This window comes from Phacochoerus africanus, chromosome 16 (genome assembly GCF_016906955.1).
Source record: "Phacochoerus africanus isolate WHEZ1 chromosome 16, ROS_Pafr_v1, whole genome shotgun sequence".
Taxonomy (NCBI): domain Eukaryota; kingdom Metazoa; phylum Chordata; class Mammalia; order Artiodactyla; family Suidae; genus Phacochoerus; species Phacochoerus africanus.
In genome coordinates, this window is record NC_062559.1 from 1,377,846 (window position 1) to 1,393,895 (window position 16,050).

The 16,050-nt window shown below is 49.2% G+C and overlaps 1 protein-coding gene across 2 annotated transcripts in view; it reads right to left on the reverse strand.

Annotated features, from left to right (window-relative positions):
• DNAJB6 (DnaJ heat shock protein family (Hsp40) member B6) overlaps positions 1–14,954 on the reverse strand; it is a 55,679-nt gene extending 40,725 nt beyond the window's left edge. The window contains exon 1 of one of the 2 annotated variants that reach the window (XM_047763764.1): positions 14,821–14,954. The gene's annotated coding sequence lies outside the window, so the exon portion shown is untranslated. The remainder of the gene's footprint in view (positions 1–14,820) is intronic. The other variant, XM_047763766.1, reaches the window with a different exon arrangement.
• Between the last annotated feature and the right edge of the window lie 1,096 nt (positions 14,955–16,050).

A 16,050-nucleotide genomic window follows, 5' to 3' on the forward strand; every position in this document is an offset into this window, starting at 1 on the left:
TGTAGATACTAGTCTATCTTTATACAGGCATAAGGTGAATTATACTTAACATAAAATTAGTAATATTTTAGTTTTGTTTTATAACTTTGCTTTCAAAGAATTCTATTATGCACTGACTGTGTATCTCTCCCTCCCATCACAGCAGGTAAGTGGTTTTTAAAAATGCAACGTTTCCTATACTGCATTATGAATAAGTGTGAATACTGTATATCAAAAACTTTGTGGAATTCCCGTCGTGGCGCAGTGGTTAACGAATCCGACTGGGAACCATGAGGTTGCGGGTTCGGTCCCTGCCCTTGCTCAGTGGGTTGACGATCCGGTGTTGCCGTGAGCTGTGGTGTAGGTTGCAGATGCGGCTCGGATCCCGCGTTGCTGTGGCTCTGGCGTAGGCCGGTGGCTACAACTCCGATTGGACCCCTAGCCTGGGAACCTCCATATGCCGCGGGAGCGGCCCAAGAAATAGCAACAACAACAACAACAAAAAAGACAAAAGATGGGGGGGGGGAACTTTGTAACCTTTCATTCATTGTGGAGAGGCTAGGCTATCATGGAGTAATTCTATCCATTATACTAGGCAACCATAAAGCAATCATACTGCTGCTGCTTCATGATTTAACGCATGAATCATCATACCTATAAACAAACATGAATTTCTTTTTAGGGCCACATCTGAGGCATATGGAAGTTCCCAGGGTAGGGGTTGAATCCGAGCTGCAGCTGCCAGCCTACACCACTGCTACAGCAACTCAGGATCCATGTCACATCCATGACCCAAACCACAGCAACACTGGATCCTTAACCCAGTGAGCGAGGCCAGGGATCAAACCTACAACCTCATGGAAACTAGTCAAGAGTGGGGTTTTTTGTTTTTTGGGGTTTTTTTTGCTTTTTTTTAGGACTGCACCTGTGGCATATGGAGGTTCCCAGGCTAGGGCTTGAATCAGAGCTACAGCTGAGGCCTATACCACAGCAACAGTGGATCCAAGCTACACCTACAACGGATGCCGCAGCTTGTGACAATGCCAGATCCTTAACCCACTGAGCAAGGTGAGGGATCAAACCCACATCCTCACGGACACTCTATCGGGTTCCTGACCCACTGAGCCACATCAGCAACTCCCACATTATCTATTCATGTGCTGTCCTGTGTTAGATACACATGTAACATCTACAGCATTTTGTATCATATGATACTGATGAGGTCCTGACAATTCATCTTCTCAAGAGATAATATAAACATACAGTACCAATAAAAACAATACAGTAAGCCTGTTTTTCTCATATATATATATGAGATCCGAGCCGTGTCTGCGACCTAACACCACAGCTCGTGACAACACCGGATCCTTAACCCACTGAGCAAGGCCAGGAATCGAACCCACAACCTCATGGTTCCTAGCCAGATTCGTTTCCACTGCACCACAATGGGAACGCCTATAATTTTCTAATATTTTCTCGAGTTTCCTTTATCTTAAAAATACAGCATGTGACACATGTAACACACAAACTATGTTAACAGTAAGGCGTCTGGTCAACAGAAGACTATTAGCCAAGTTTTGGGGGAGTCAAAAGTCATATAAGGAGTTCCCACCTTATAGGCACAGCGGGCTAAGGATACAGCATGTGCAATACACACGCGGCTTGGATTCACTCTCTGGCCCAGAAATTTCCATATGCTGCAGATGCAAGCAAAAAGTCATCCACAGACTTTTCCACTGCAACAGGTCAGCACCCCTAACCCCCACGTTGGTCAAGGGTCAACTGGACACTGTTATGAGACAGAAAAATGCAAGCTCACAGGGCAGGAAAGAGGCATGAGGCAAACACTACGAAAGGGTGTGCATGGCAGCAGGACTCTCAGGCAGGAAGCACAGAAATATGGGCATTTTCAGGAACGTCACAAGGATAAACATGGAATTCTAAAACTAACATGCCCTCAAAAGCATCCAAATCAGGAACAGCATTACAAGGCAAAAAGGAAACCTTCAGGACGCCAGGGGCCAGGGAGGGGGAGTTACTGTCTGACGCGAGAGTCTCACCGTGGGAGGTGGGGACGTTCCGGAGACAAGTGCCGACGAACACACAGCAGAGCGCACGTCACACCACCGGGGTGTTCACTTGGAAACAGGGCACATCCTGTTTCATGAAACAGTAAGTTACGGTCTTCCCATCACGGCTCCGTGGAAAAAACCTGAAGACCATTCCTGAGACGCAGGGTCGATCCCTGGCCTCACTCAGTGGGGGTTAAGGATCCAGCGTTGCTGTGAGCTGTGGTGTAGATTTCAGATGTGGGTTCAATCCCTGGCCTCGCTTAAGGATCCATCGTTGCCATGAGCTGTGGTGTAGGTCAAAGACATGGCTCGGATCCCCCACTGCTGTGGCTGTGGTGTAGGCGGGCAGCTGCAGCTTCAATTCGACCCCTAGCCTGGGAACCTCCACGTGCCATGGATGAGGCCCTAAAAAAACAAAAGACAAAGAAAAAATTTTTTAAAGAAAGCCCTGGAGTTCCCGTCATGGTGCAGTGGAAACGAATCCAACGAGGAACCAAGAGGTTGCGGGTTTGATCCCTGGCCTCACTCAGTGAGTTAAGGATCCAGTGTTGCCGTGAGCTGTGGTGTCGGTCGAAGATGTGGCTTGGATCTGGTGTTGCTGTGGCTGTGGTGTAGGCTGTCAGCTGTAGCTCTGATTCGACCCCTAGCCTGGGAACCTCCATATGCCACAGTTACGGCCCTAAAAAGACAAAAAAGAAAAGAAAAAGTCCTTGGATCAAAGAAATCAAAGATATTAGGATATATTTACAAGTACATGAACTACATATCAACTGACCAAAGTGAAATTTAGAACCTCAAATATATTAATAGTTCTAGATGTTAGAAGGTTAAGAACTCAGACTACAAGATTTGCCAATCTTGACAATATAAAAATAAGTATCCTGGAGTTCCCATTGTGGCACAAGAGAAACAAATTCAATTAGTGACCATGAGGCTGTGGGTTTGATCCCTGGCCTCGCTCAGTGGGATAAGGATCTGGCATTGCTGTTGCAGAGGCAGCTCGGATCCTGCACTGCTGTGGCTGTGGTGTAGGCCAGCAGCTGCATCTCTGACTCGACCCCTAGCCTGGGAGATTCCCGATGCTGTGGGTGCAGCCCTGAAAAAGAAAAAATAGGGAGAAAAAAATCTATGTGATTACTATTTTCCTGTAATTCCTTCGACTTAATGTTAAAATTCTTTTTTTTTTTTTTGTCTTTTTTAGGGTCGCTCCCGCGGCATATGGAGGTTCTCAGGCTAGGGGTCGAATCGGAGCTGTAGCCACCAGCCTACGCCAGAGCCACAGCAACACGGGATCCGAGCCGCATCTGCAACCTATACCACAGCTCACAGCAATGCTGGATCGTTAACCCACGGAGCAAGGCCAGGGATCGAACCCGCAACCTCATGGTTCCTAGTCGGAATCGTTAACCACTGCGCCACGACAGGAACTCCTAAAGTTAAAATTCAATTAGCTGGGATAGATATGTAACAGAGAAACCAAAATACTAGCTGGAGAAAGTCCCTTTGGGTAGGTGGTTATTCAGTGTTGAGTTTCTTCTTTCAATTGGGTCTGGATGTGTTCCATAAAAAGGGAATTTGTTTCAAATGCAATCACTTATCAGCACCCGATCATAAAAGGATTCCTCACTGGTAGTTACAAAATTCAAAGCACACTGGTTGGCCCTCAAGAGCAGCAAGGTCAGCGTAGAGGTTGACAGGTTCACAGAAGAGAAGGCCAGTGGGAGCAGTGCAGCTTCACCCCTACTGCCACTAGACACAGGCAAGAGCAGCAGCCAGCACCTCATCAGGCGTAACTAGCTATGCCTTCTCTCGCCTCACTCAGAGCCCCAGAGGCGCTGCCCAGGGGCATCTCGGCAGTGCCCAGCAGTGACAGAGCTGCGAAAAAACACGACCAGTCTGCCCAGGATGAAGCTCCCCTTTCCCAAAAGTCGAACCAGCACCTGAGCCGCATGTGACCAGAGGTCACCTGGGGTCAGATGCCACAGCTTAGACACTTTTGCTACCAACTCAAAGCTTGTGCTCTCCTAAGTCCAAATCTGGAATGCAGGGCCAGTGCCTGCAGAGATGACGGGGGCCGTCGGCGCAGACATGGGCACACGGGCTTGGGCTGGGGGCCAGCCCGCCTTCGGTGAATGCTGTGACCACGGGTCAGTCACAGGGACTGAGGGAGCACAAGACCATCACCCATTACAGGGCCTGGGACACAAGCACCACTCACGCCAATGCTGGCTCTTCTCTCTAGAAGGGAGAAGGTTCAAATGAACTGAAGGAGACCAATCAGACGCCCTTCTGGCAAAAAACTCCTGGCGCAGCCTGCCTCCACAGTCCCAGTCCCGTCCAGCACCAAGCGCCCCCCCTCCCCCCCACATGACACTTAGTCCGACTTCAGGCCAAGAGGAAGACGCCCCCCCCCCATCAACTTCCTGCCGTTTGACTGCCCAGGGCCCTAAGCACACGGGGTCTCCTGGTTCCCCTCCCACCTGCCCCCCTCAATGCACCACATGCTAAATGCCGCAAAACAGGGGCTCAAAGCCCCTTTCCCACCTTCCTCCCCGAGTTTCCATCCGCTCCATTCATGCAGCAGTGATTCCCTAACGTGAGCTCCAGTCCTAGGTCTCACTTCAGACACAAATAGACAGCTGGCATCTTGATGGGGCCACTTGGCCCTCTGACAGATGTCCCGAATAGAACACAACCAAATCTGACCCTCGGTTCTCCCCACCTCCCACACCTGGTCTGTCCCCAGTAAAGTCTACCCCCAGCTCCCAAGCTGCTTCCACAACACAGCAAATTAACCCCATTTTCCTGGTTTAACTGCAGGATCTCTCAAATCCCTTCGCTGTTCTCTGTCTTCAATGACACCAGACACCCTACTCAGAAATACTGTGGGGCCTCTTCGCACAGCAAGGCCGCCTATAAATACACAGACGCTATCACAACACATACAACGCGCCCTCCAGCACCAGACAAAACCAGCTCTACAGGACACTATCCGCTCCAGTGGGGATTAACAGAGGGGCACTTTACCGCACCAGCTACTGCTAGGTCTGGGGCAGCAAAAAGGTACAAGATGAGCCTAGGACATACTGTCAACAAAATAAAAGATGCTAACACAAAGTACAGGTCTGATCAAGAAAAACAAGACAAGACTGTACAACCGTGCCAGCGTGAAGGTGACTAAGTAAATGAGTCCCCGTTGGGGCTCAGCAGCTAATACATCACAACAGAGTATCCATGAGGATGTGGGTTCAATCCCTGGCCTTGCTCAGTGGGTTAAAGATCCGGCGCTGCAGCAAGCTGTGGCGCAGAACACAGATGTGGCTCAGATTCAGTGTGGCTGTGGTGGAGGCCTCAGCTGCAGCTCCAATTCAACCCCTGGCCCAGAAACTTCCACATGCCACAGGTGTGGCATAAAAAGAAAAAAAAAAAAAGATAACTGAGTGCCATCTGGGCTCCTGGACTGGTGTCTGGGGCAAGAAAAGAATGTCAGGGGGAGTTCCCGTCGTGGCGCAGTGGTTAACGTATCCGACTGGGAACCATGAGGGTGCGGGTTCGGTCCCTGCCCTTGCTCAATGGGTTAACGATCCAGCGTTGCTGTGAGCTGTGGTGTAGGTTGCAGACGCGGCTCGGATCCCGTGTTGCTGTGGCTCTGGTGTAGGCCGGTGGCTGCAGCTCCGACTGGACCCCTAGCCTGGGAATCTCCATATGCCGCAGGAGCGGCCCAAGAAATAGCAACAACAACAACAAAAAAGAAAAAAAAAAGAATGTCAGGGGAACACTGGTGCGAAGTCTGTAGGCACCAGCACAGTACCAACATGAATTTCTAGTTTGGATCAACGCACTGGTCACACGTGCTATATTAAAGAAGGCTGGGCAAGGGGTATACATGGAAACTGGTACATCCTTACAACTCGGCAGTAAACATAAAATAGTTTCAAAGTAAAAAGTTAAAAAATAAGTCAAAAGACAAAGTACAGCCAGGTCAAAATGACATGGAACAAAACTGACGACGCACCCACAGACCAGAAGGGAATCTGAGCCGCAGAGGGACTGCCACGCGTTTTTCCTGCCAGTTTTGCTGCGATGTAACGAAGGCACAGCTGAGCTGGGCAGTATGATGAGCTGCTTACACGATTATCACAGTTCATCAACTATCTTAGAGATACGTGTTTTTTCCTTGTGATGAGAACACACAGCAGTATTAACTAACTTCTTCTGTTGCACACGACAGCCCCAGGGCTTATTTCTCTTACAACTGGAACGACTACCATGCACTTCAAGCACACATATCAGAATTAAAAAGTCAAGCATGTACTATACGCCCTTCCTATGCAAACCACACTTGAAACCAAAGAGTTGACAAGCCAACATAAGAACTCCAGCCAATATATGATAGAATTCAAAAAAAAGCTGTTATCCTAAAACCCCACTAAGAGTGGTTCTCAAGGCACAGACTTGGTCCAGCAGCACTGGCACATTCTTGTTAAACAAAACGGACCTCTTAAGAAGCTAAGTTCAAACTTTGCTTCATAAAGCACCCCCACTACAAAAACCACTAACTATTCCAAATCTCCTCGGCCTGAACAGACCCCAGGAAGCAGCCTTAACTGCAGTTAAGTTAAGCCTTAACTACAGTTAAAACAGTCCCCACTCTTCTTCCGGCTGAACAGTGGGGTCCCCAGGGAGCAGAGTTCAGCACTTTGCTCAGGTTACAGGACGCATCTGAATGGCTCATCCACAGGGGAGGGAGTGGGATGGACCGGGAGCTTGGGGTTAATGGATGCAGACTACTGCCTCTGGAATGGATGAGCAATGAGATCCTGCTGTGTAGCACTGGGAACTCTGTCTAGTCACTCATGATGAAGCATGATTATGAGAGAAAAAAGAATCTACACATGTATGTGTAACTGGGGCACCCTGCTGTACAGTAGGGAAAAAACAATGTATCGGAGAACGTTTAAAAAATTAAATACATACATAAATCGCTCATCCACACAGCTTTCCTCGAGCACTGAAACTTCGTGAAGTTTGCACTCCCCAGGCCATCGCATCCTCACACTCCAAGACCACATACTGCGATTACCCCAAGACCACGACTATGGTCCCTGCCGTGGGCAACCTCCAAAGCTGCAATTCCTCGACCCAGAACCCAGCACTGGTAAGGACAAGCTCCGGCCGCACCAGCGGAAGGTAAGAGGCCCGCCACCACCCTTCTGCCCACGCTGACTCAGTCGCCCATGCCTCGGCAACTCTCTGGGGAAACACGGGACGACCAAAGCAAGCTCCGCTAAGCCGGCTCTTTTTGTTTTTCTCATTTTTAAAACATTAATTTTCTCTGAAGTACAGCTATTTACAATGTTGAACCAAATTCTGCTGCAGAGCAGAGACTAGCCACACGTACACATACTCTTTCTATTCTCTTCCACCGTGGTCCATCCCAGGAGACGGGACAGGCGCTCCCTGGGCTCTAGAGGAGGAGGACCGTGTTGTGCATCCGCTCTGAACCGAAGTTTTCTGCATGTGGAGCGGCTGAGCACTGAGACCCTGCTGTAGTCACATGTACTGGAACAGGACTTGAGGGTAATATGAGAACAACTATATATATATATACGTATGACTGGGTCATTTTGCTGTACAGCTGATAGTGACAGAACACTGTAAATCAACTACAAGGAACAAGAGTAACAATCTTTATAAACAAAAAAACCTAATAGCTTGCCCTATCCACGAACCCCAAACTCCCACTCCATCCCACTCCCTCTCGCCTCGGCAACCAGAGGTCGGTTCCCTAGGTCTGTGAGTCTGTTTCTGTTGTGGAGATGGGTTCATTTGTGCCATTTTTTTCCTCTTTAGGACTGAACTATGTCCTATGGAAGTCCCCACGCTAGGGATCTGCAGTGGTCAGCCTACCCCAGACACAGCCACACTAGATCTCAGCCACATCTGCAACCTACAGTGGAGCCTGGGCAATGCCGGATCCTCACCCACTGAGCAAGGGCAGGGATCGAACTCCTATGTGTGCCCTATTTTAGATTTCACGTGTAACTAGTAAACGTCCACAACAGACGATTAAGATGTGGTACATATATACATACAAAAAACGAAATCAAGCCATTCACAGCAACATGACAGCAACTAGAGCTGATTGTACTAAGTGCAGTGAGTCAGAATGGGAAAGCCCTGGTGTTTTTAAGCCTGCAGCCACTGTCCCGCCTCCTCCTCCTCCTCCTATTCCCCTTGTGCAGCTGGGCTCTTCCAATAAGTGGAGTTTACAGCTTGCTCGGTCAATTCTACCTTGGCCCTCTGGCCCAACGGACAGAAACTTCCCCGATACTAACCACACACTCACATTCAGTAAAAACCACCATGTGGAAGTTACCGTCACAGCCCAGAGGAAACGAACCTGACTAGTACCCGAGAGGACACAGGTTCGATCCCTGGCTTCGCTCAGTGGATTAAGGATCCGGCGTTGGCTTGGGTAGTTGATGTGGAGTGGACTCAAAAAAAAAAAAAAAAGAGAAGTTCCCGTCGTGGCGCAGTGGTTAACGAATCTGACTAGGAACCATGAGGTGGCGGGTTCGGTCAGTGGGTTAACGATCCGGCGTTGCCGTGAGCTGTGGTGTAGGTTGCAGACGCGGCTCGGATCCTGCGCTGCTGTGGCTCTGGCGGAGGCCGGTGGCTACAGCTCCGATTCAACCCCTAGCCTGGGAACCTCCATATGCCGCGGGAGCGGCCCAAGAAATAGCAACAACAACAACAACAAAAGACAAAAAAAAAAAAAAAAAAGAATACTTCCATTCACCAAAGAACAGAAAGAAGCCCCTGTGCAAAAAAGGGGGACAATTATCTCAGACAAAAGCACAGGTTATGCACCGAAAACATTAGAGAACACGGGCCATGTGAGAGTACAAATTTAGTGACAAGAAGTTCACTTAAGGGGCTCAAGACAAAAAATACAATTCAAGAATTTTAAAGCATGCTAAAAAAAAATGAGAACTTTTTGAGTACAAGCAGAAGGGTTTTTAAAAGCAGTAAATGGAGTGTATTTGAAAAGACTCTCAGGGTGGACTAAGAAGAGCTATGGGGGGTAGAGACCATTAGTAAAATAATCCAATGTGATGCGCATCTGAATCAGTGCAATGACAGCAGGAGTGAAGGAGGGAGGAAGGGGGGAGGTATTCTGGAAGCCGTTTAGGGTCATTCAAGTATCATAAAAGGGGTCCATACACAACCATGATTGTTACACGAAAAGATGTCAAGAAATCTTGTGCAAGTTCCCGTTGTGGCACAGCAGAAAGGAACCTGACTCATACCCATGAGGAAGCAAGTTCGATCCCTGGCCTCACTCAGTAGGTTAAGGATCCAGCTTTGCCACGAGCTGTGGTGCAGGCCAGAGGCTACAGCTCCGATTCCACCCCTAGCCTGGGAACTTCCACATGTCGCGGGTATGGCCCTAAAAAGCAATACAAATAGAAAGTAAAACGGTACCTGCCTGCCTGCCTTCCACAGAGGCTGAACCAACTTATCCCCTAACCAGCATCCTCGGGCTCCCACTTCCCCAGCCCTCAGAAACAATTACTAACCCGTTTGATTTTTCCAAGCAGTCAGGCGAAGTCTGGTCTGTATCACGCTCATGAGGCGAAGCATCTCCACGTTCAAAAGCTACCTCCAAGGACTCACTAGGAACTGTGTTACGTCCTTTGCCCATTTTTCCACCTAACTGTTGGCCTGTTGATGTTGTGATCACACCGGACAGAGGCTTGGGGTCACTGCAAGTCAAGCTTTAACTCCTCATCTTCCGCCGTCAACGGAGATGTTTGTCATCAGATGCTGGGAGCACACGGGAGGTCAACCGTGCTCCTCCCACACGGGCCGAGTGAAACTCGGACGCTGAAGCGCGTCAGAGAGAATAAAGCAGCCAAGTGCTGAGGGCAGAGGGGCTCCAGAGAAAGGAAGAACGGGTGAGAACAGAAACCTACACAGAATGGCAGTCCCGAGAGAGAAGGGCACTTGGCTGCACAGAGAAGAAAAAGGAACGTGTCACTTCCAGGCCCATTCCAAAGATGCTCTCCAGACCGGCAGTGTTCGGCTGGGAACCTCGTTTTAGACATCTGTATCAGGTGACTGAGAAAATACCCATCATGCAGGATGGGGGGGGGGCCTCCAGGATGAGTCAGCTCTAAAAAGCCAAGGTCAGATTTCCCTTCACAGCTCAGTGGTAACGAACCCCACTAGGATCCATGAGGACACGGGTTCAATTCCTGGCCTCACTCAGCAGGTTAAGGATCTGAGCTGTGGTGTAGGTCAAAGATGTGGTTCGGATCCTGCGTGGCTGTGGCACAGGCCTGCAGCTGCAGCTCTGATTCAACTCCCAGCCCGGTAACTTCCACATGCTACAGGTGCTGCCCTAAAAAGCAAAATAAATAAATAAATAAAAAGCCAAGGTTTTTGAACAGCATAACAGTCCCCTTTAAGTTGCAAATATCTGGGAGTCCCCGCTGTGGCACAGTGGGTTAAGAATCTGACTTGCAGCAGCTCAAGTTGCTACAGAGGTGCAGGTTCGATCCCCAGCCCACCACAGTGGGTTAAAGGATCCAGCGATTCAATTCCCAGCCCGGGAAGTTCCATATGCCGCAGGAGCAGCCATTAAATTAAAAAAAAAAAAAGTACAAATCTTTATTTTCTAGAGAATTTCCAAGCCATCACACATGGCCCATGTTGTTAATGACACTTACAGAAGATACGCGCCCGATGTCCTGGCTGCACCGACTATAAGATTATCCGTGACTCAAGCCTGGACTGTGACACAGACACCTCTGCATCCTGAGGTCTTCTGCTAATCTCCGTCTCAAATCTTGCCCATCCACACAAATAAGGTGTGTACACTGGGCTAAAGCAACCATCCTCCCACCCAGGAGATTTCGCTCAAGTTATCTCTCCATCTAAGAAAACGTGCTCTGCTTGCAATAGAAATGCTCCTTCCTTCCACTCCAATCCAAGAGGCTCCATGGTGAAGATGGAGCTGAAGGAGAGGGGGGGGAACGTCGTCATTCCAAAAAGCCTTTCACTGCTATCCAGCTCGGAGAGATCGCTGCTCACTGCACACGGTTTTACATATGCAATCTGTGCATGGAAGGGTCCCCAGCAAATCAAAATATTATTTCCACTAAGAAAAATTAAATTTTAAAGTACGCATTTAAATGTTGAATTCATGTTGTGACACAAAACTAATTCTGTGCAATACTATGTGCTTAATGGTGTAGCGTTAGGCAAGTTTGAAAAGAAATAAATGATAAACATGAGTAAGTTTCTGAGTGTCATTACCTGATGAATTCCCAGCAGACACACGCGCGCGCACACACACACGCACACACACACACACACAGGTAAGAGGAAAAAAACCCAGGAGTGAATTATATCATTCCTTATCACAGATCATCTACTTACATATTCTGTTCTTCCCCAACACGCCTTCAAATATTCCTGAAGCAGACAAAGCATGTTATTTCCTCTGTAACTCCAGATCCAAGGCCATTCTTTCCAGTGGCACTCATCACCTATTAGACACTTACAGGCATAACGAACTTCCTTCCACTAAAACAACACACGGCAAGAATCAGTCCTGGTACCTGTGACCTAAACCTGTATGTTATTTGTATTTTCTCCAACTTTCCCAAACTCTGGATTCCATTATCCACCACAGAAGGGTAATCAGGGGAAAAGATACACGTATGATTCAACCCATACTTTCTGACACTCTAGGTCCAGGACAAGCTACAGTCACAGAGGACACAGAACTAACATCCCAGGCCTGCCCAAAGATCACACCAGAGGCAGCAGCACACCATCAGAGGGCAAACCGGTAACACCTTTGTTGGTAAAAGGCAGGATGAGAATTTTTAAAGGGCACAAAATCACATGCTGCCTGAGGAAATCTCCCTTCCAGACAACTGATCCATGCAGCTAAGCTTAAGCCTTCTAAAATAAGGAGTTCCCTGGTGGCTCAGTGGGTTAAGAATCCAGCGTTGCCACTGTCGCTGCTGCAGCTCAGGTCACTGTTGTGGTGCAGGTTAAATCCCTGGCCAGAGAACCTCCACATGCCAAGGGCGCAACCTCCCCCCCCAAATAAATTCAATTTTTTTTTAAGTTTACTTATTTTTCTTCCCCAGTTCAGAAGCAAAGTAAAAGTTTCATTTCCCTGATCAAAGAATGAACAGGCATGAGCTTGCACTCTAGAGCACACAGTCCAAACAAAATTTACTTCTTTATTAAGGAGGATACTAAAACAGCAGAAGTCAACTTTTTTGGGGGGATGTCTCCCTAAAAACACAAAGTTTGAAAAAACACCTTATAATCAACATGCAATAAAAACATCAATTTTTTCTAGTTGACATCTCCAGTAAGCCATTTTCCCCAATGAGTCTTTAAAATTGCCTTTCTAGTCCTACATTATCATTTCTATCCCTGTTCTTATCTTCACTTTTCTTCTCATTCACCTCACTTTCCTCAAGTTGCAGGTTCTCTCAAACTCTATTGACCAAAGAAAAACAACAGCACAGCAGTCTCGCCGCTGATCCCATTCTAATTCACTAATAAGCCTGCAGTTACCAGGCTTCCACCACTAGGTGGGGTCCTGGACAAATTTTAAACAAACCTGATTTTTAACACGGAACACCTTCCTACGAATTCTAGATCATTTCCACGGAACCAGAAAGGACCAAAAAAAAAAAAAAGTTTTCTAAAAATCCTGTTAAAATGTCAATATGCCAATAGAAAGGTTGACTGCCTTCACTTAGAAGTGACCTTTAATCATCCTTAAGCATTAGCCAAGGTAGCTGCTGACCTTGACCAAGCTGACTATACCCCAGCTAAGGTTAAGAGGAAACTTCATCACTAAGGCAACCGGATCAGGATTACCCTGCGATCCTGAAAACCAAAGTTAAAGTAACTGCCTCTTTAAAAAGAAAAAAAAGCACGCAGACCACCCTAAAGCCGCCCCAAGTCTGGTCCTTGAGTGTGCTGAGTGGAACACCTCATTGGTGAATACCAATACAGCTTGAAACTGTACAAAGTACTTGATAATCGGGAAAACGGTTCTACTTTCGGTTCTAACACCTGGGCTGGGGGGTACTTAAAGAGGAAAGCCATTCCTAAAACCACTCCTATTACTCGTATAACTTAACAGTCAGAGCATTACTCAAACAATACTCCCCACCCAGCCCTCCAGGTAAGTCTGTTCCGCGGCCTGAAAAGTCTCCCAAACCTACCACTTTCAAGTCAGAAAAAAAAAAAAATTACAAAACCTCTCCAACTGCCAAATCCCCCGTCCCGTGCAGCACCACACCAGGCCTGGTTAGGCATTATCTCAAAAATCAACCTCTCAGCCCTTTTTGTTCTCCTCCCACTTTCTGTCAAGTCATCCACACCTACAAACTACGCCCCAAATGCACACTCTGCAGAACCCAAAACACTCCACAGCTCATTAGATAATATGCACAAAGGGCACTCGTATTTTTATTACAGACCATACAAATACAAAAGCCCTAAGCCCACAGGAGCCAAGGTCTCGAATTGGAACCCACAAAGTCTGGACCGAACTTCACAGCATCAGGGGATGGGGGGGGGGGGGAGAGAAGGCAGAGGGAGGAAGTAGGACATTCCTTTCAGAGAGCATGAAAGCATTCTGATATGCGTAATTATTAGCAACTCTGTGAGTAAAACCTGAAGAACAGCCAGCAAATAAGCTCAAATAGTTAAGAGTTTGTCTCTTTCCTTTTTTGGTCATTCAGTCTAACTTTTCCACGAAATCAGCTAGTTGCCTTTTTAGATTCTAACCATAAAACCTTACTGCGAATCCACCACTGAAATAAAAACGCTGAAAATACAAGCCCGTTCAGCCTACTCTTCCCAAGTCGCTCCGCTGGGTGGCAGCGAAATCGGTTCACAAAGGGTCGTGTGCTTTCCGCGGTTTTACGGGAGTTAGGAGTGAACTTCACGGGCCCCAGGAGCGACCCACTCACTCGGAAAACCTTCTGCGAGACAACCCAAGTTCGCAATTTCCACTTCTTGCGTCAACTCGTTGCTTACTTGAACAAAAGTCGGTAGAAACTTCAGCTACAGAAACTGTGGTACGCCTTGAAGGGAAACCAAGCAAACTAGCTTTTTAAGCAAGTCGAAAGCCAGGCGTTGCTTTTCGACGGTCAACAAACTTCGGAAAAGCCAGCAGGGAGTCCCAGACGCGGCCCGGCGGCCCCCGCCCGCTTCCCGGCTCAGTCCTGGGCAGGGCGGCCTCCCACGAAACTCCTCCCGCGACTCTGCCTCCTTCTGGGTTTACGGTCGTCTACGTGGGGCCTTCAAGAACAGCCAAACCCAGGCTTCCCACGCCGCAGCCCGCCTCCCCCGGCCGCTGCTAAGGCCCCCCGGCCCCGCGCCCGCCCTCGGCACGGGCCCCCCCCCCCCGCAACCGCCGCCCGGGGCCCCAAGGACAAGGAAGGGGGCCACGCGGAGGGAGCGGACGCGGAGGACGCGCTGGACCCGGCCCCTCACGCGGCCCCGGCTCTGGGCCCCCGGTGTGCCCCCTTCTCCCGCGTCCCCGGCCCCGTCCCGCCGCCGCCCGGCCGGCGGCCCCGCTATCCACCCCCGCCCCCCAGCAGACCGGGTCCCCAGGCCCTCGGCCCCGTCCCCCCGCGGCCCGGCCCCCACACGCCGCTGCCTGGGCGCGGGTCAGCTCGGCCGCCGGGCCCGCCTCCCGGCCGCTGGCGACCCTCACCGAGGACGCGGGAGCCGGCGGCGGAAGGCGCGGCGGGGCGGCGGCCAGGTCTCCTCGGCTCCGGCACGGCGGCGCTGGCGGCGGCGGCGACGATCCTCGCGCTTTCCTTTCTCTCCTTTCTCCAACAACAAACAGGAAGTGCGTCACACGGCGGCAGCGCGGCGACGACACTTCCGCCCGAGCCTGACGCCGCGCATGCGCCTCGCTCAGCCCACCCCGCCTTCCCGAAGGTTCCTCGCTGCCCGGGGAGCCGCAGGAGGCGCGCGTGCGCGGTGGACACAGCCTCGCCTCGCCTCGCGGGTGGCGCGTACGGATCCCCGCCTTTTGTTTCGGTGCCCGCAAGCCGGCGGCCGGGCTTCCGCTCCGGCACAGGCTGTCTGTATTTTGTGCAGGTGTTTCTGGGGTTTCTTAAACCCTCGTTGTGCTACTTACCTGGGTCCAAGCGGATGAGCTGTGAGCAAAAGAAAGCAGTTCTCTTCATCTGAGTCAATTCTCTTTTCCTGTTTGTTTTTTTTAATAAATGACTTACAGTGTTCTGTCAATTTCTGCTGTGCAGCAAGGTGACCTGGGTGTGTGTGTGTGTGTGTACATTACACATTCTTTTTTTTTTTTTTTTGGTCTTTTTGCTTTTTTTAGGGCCGGTCCTGTGGCATGTGGAGGTTCTCAGGCCAGGGGGCTAATCGGAGCTGTAGCTTCCCGGCCTGCACGGCAGTCACCGCGGGATCCGAGCCGCGTCAGTGACCTACACCACAGCTCACGTTAACCTCATGAGCAAGGTCAGAGTTCGAACCTGACACCTCATGGTTCTTAGTCGGATTCGTTAACCATTGTGCCACAACGGGAACTCCTTGTTTTTGGTTTTGTTTTTTGCTGTTAAGTTGTAAATCAAGCCAGGCACCTATTGTCAATTAATCCAAAGGACGCAAGAATATAAACTGGAAAAACAGTCTTTTCAGCCAGTGGTGCTGGGAAAACTGAACAGCTGCATGTTAATCAATGAAGCTAGACCATGCACAAAAATAAACTTAAGATGGCTTAAAGACTTTAACCTACGACAAGACACCATAAAACTCCTAGAAGAGAAAATAGGTAAAGCATTCTCTGACTTCAACCCTACAAATGTTTTCTTTTTTTTTTGCAGATAGTTGGTCATTTAAATGTTATTAATAAGAAATCTTTTTCTTTTTTTTTGTCTTTTTGCCATTTTCTTGGGCCGCTCTCGCGGCACAT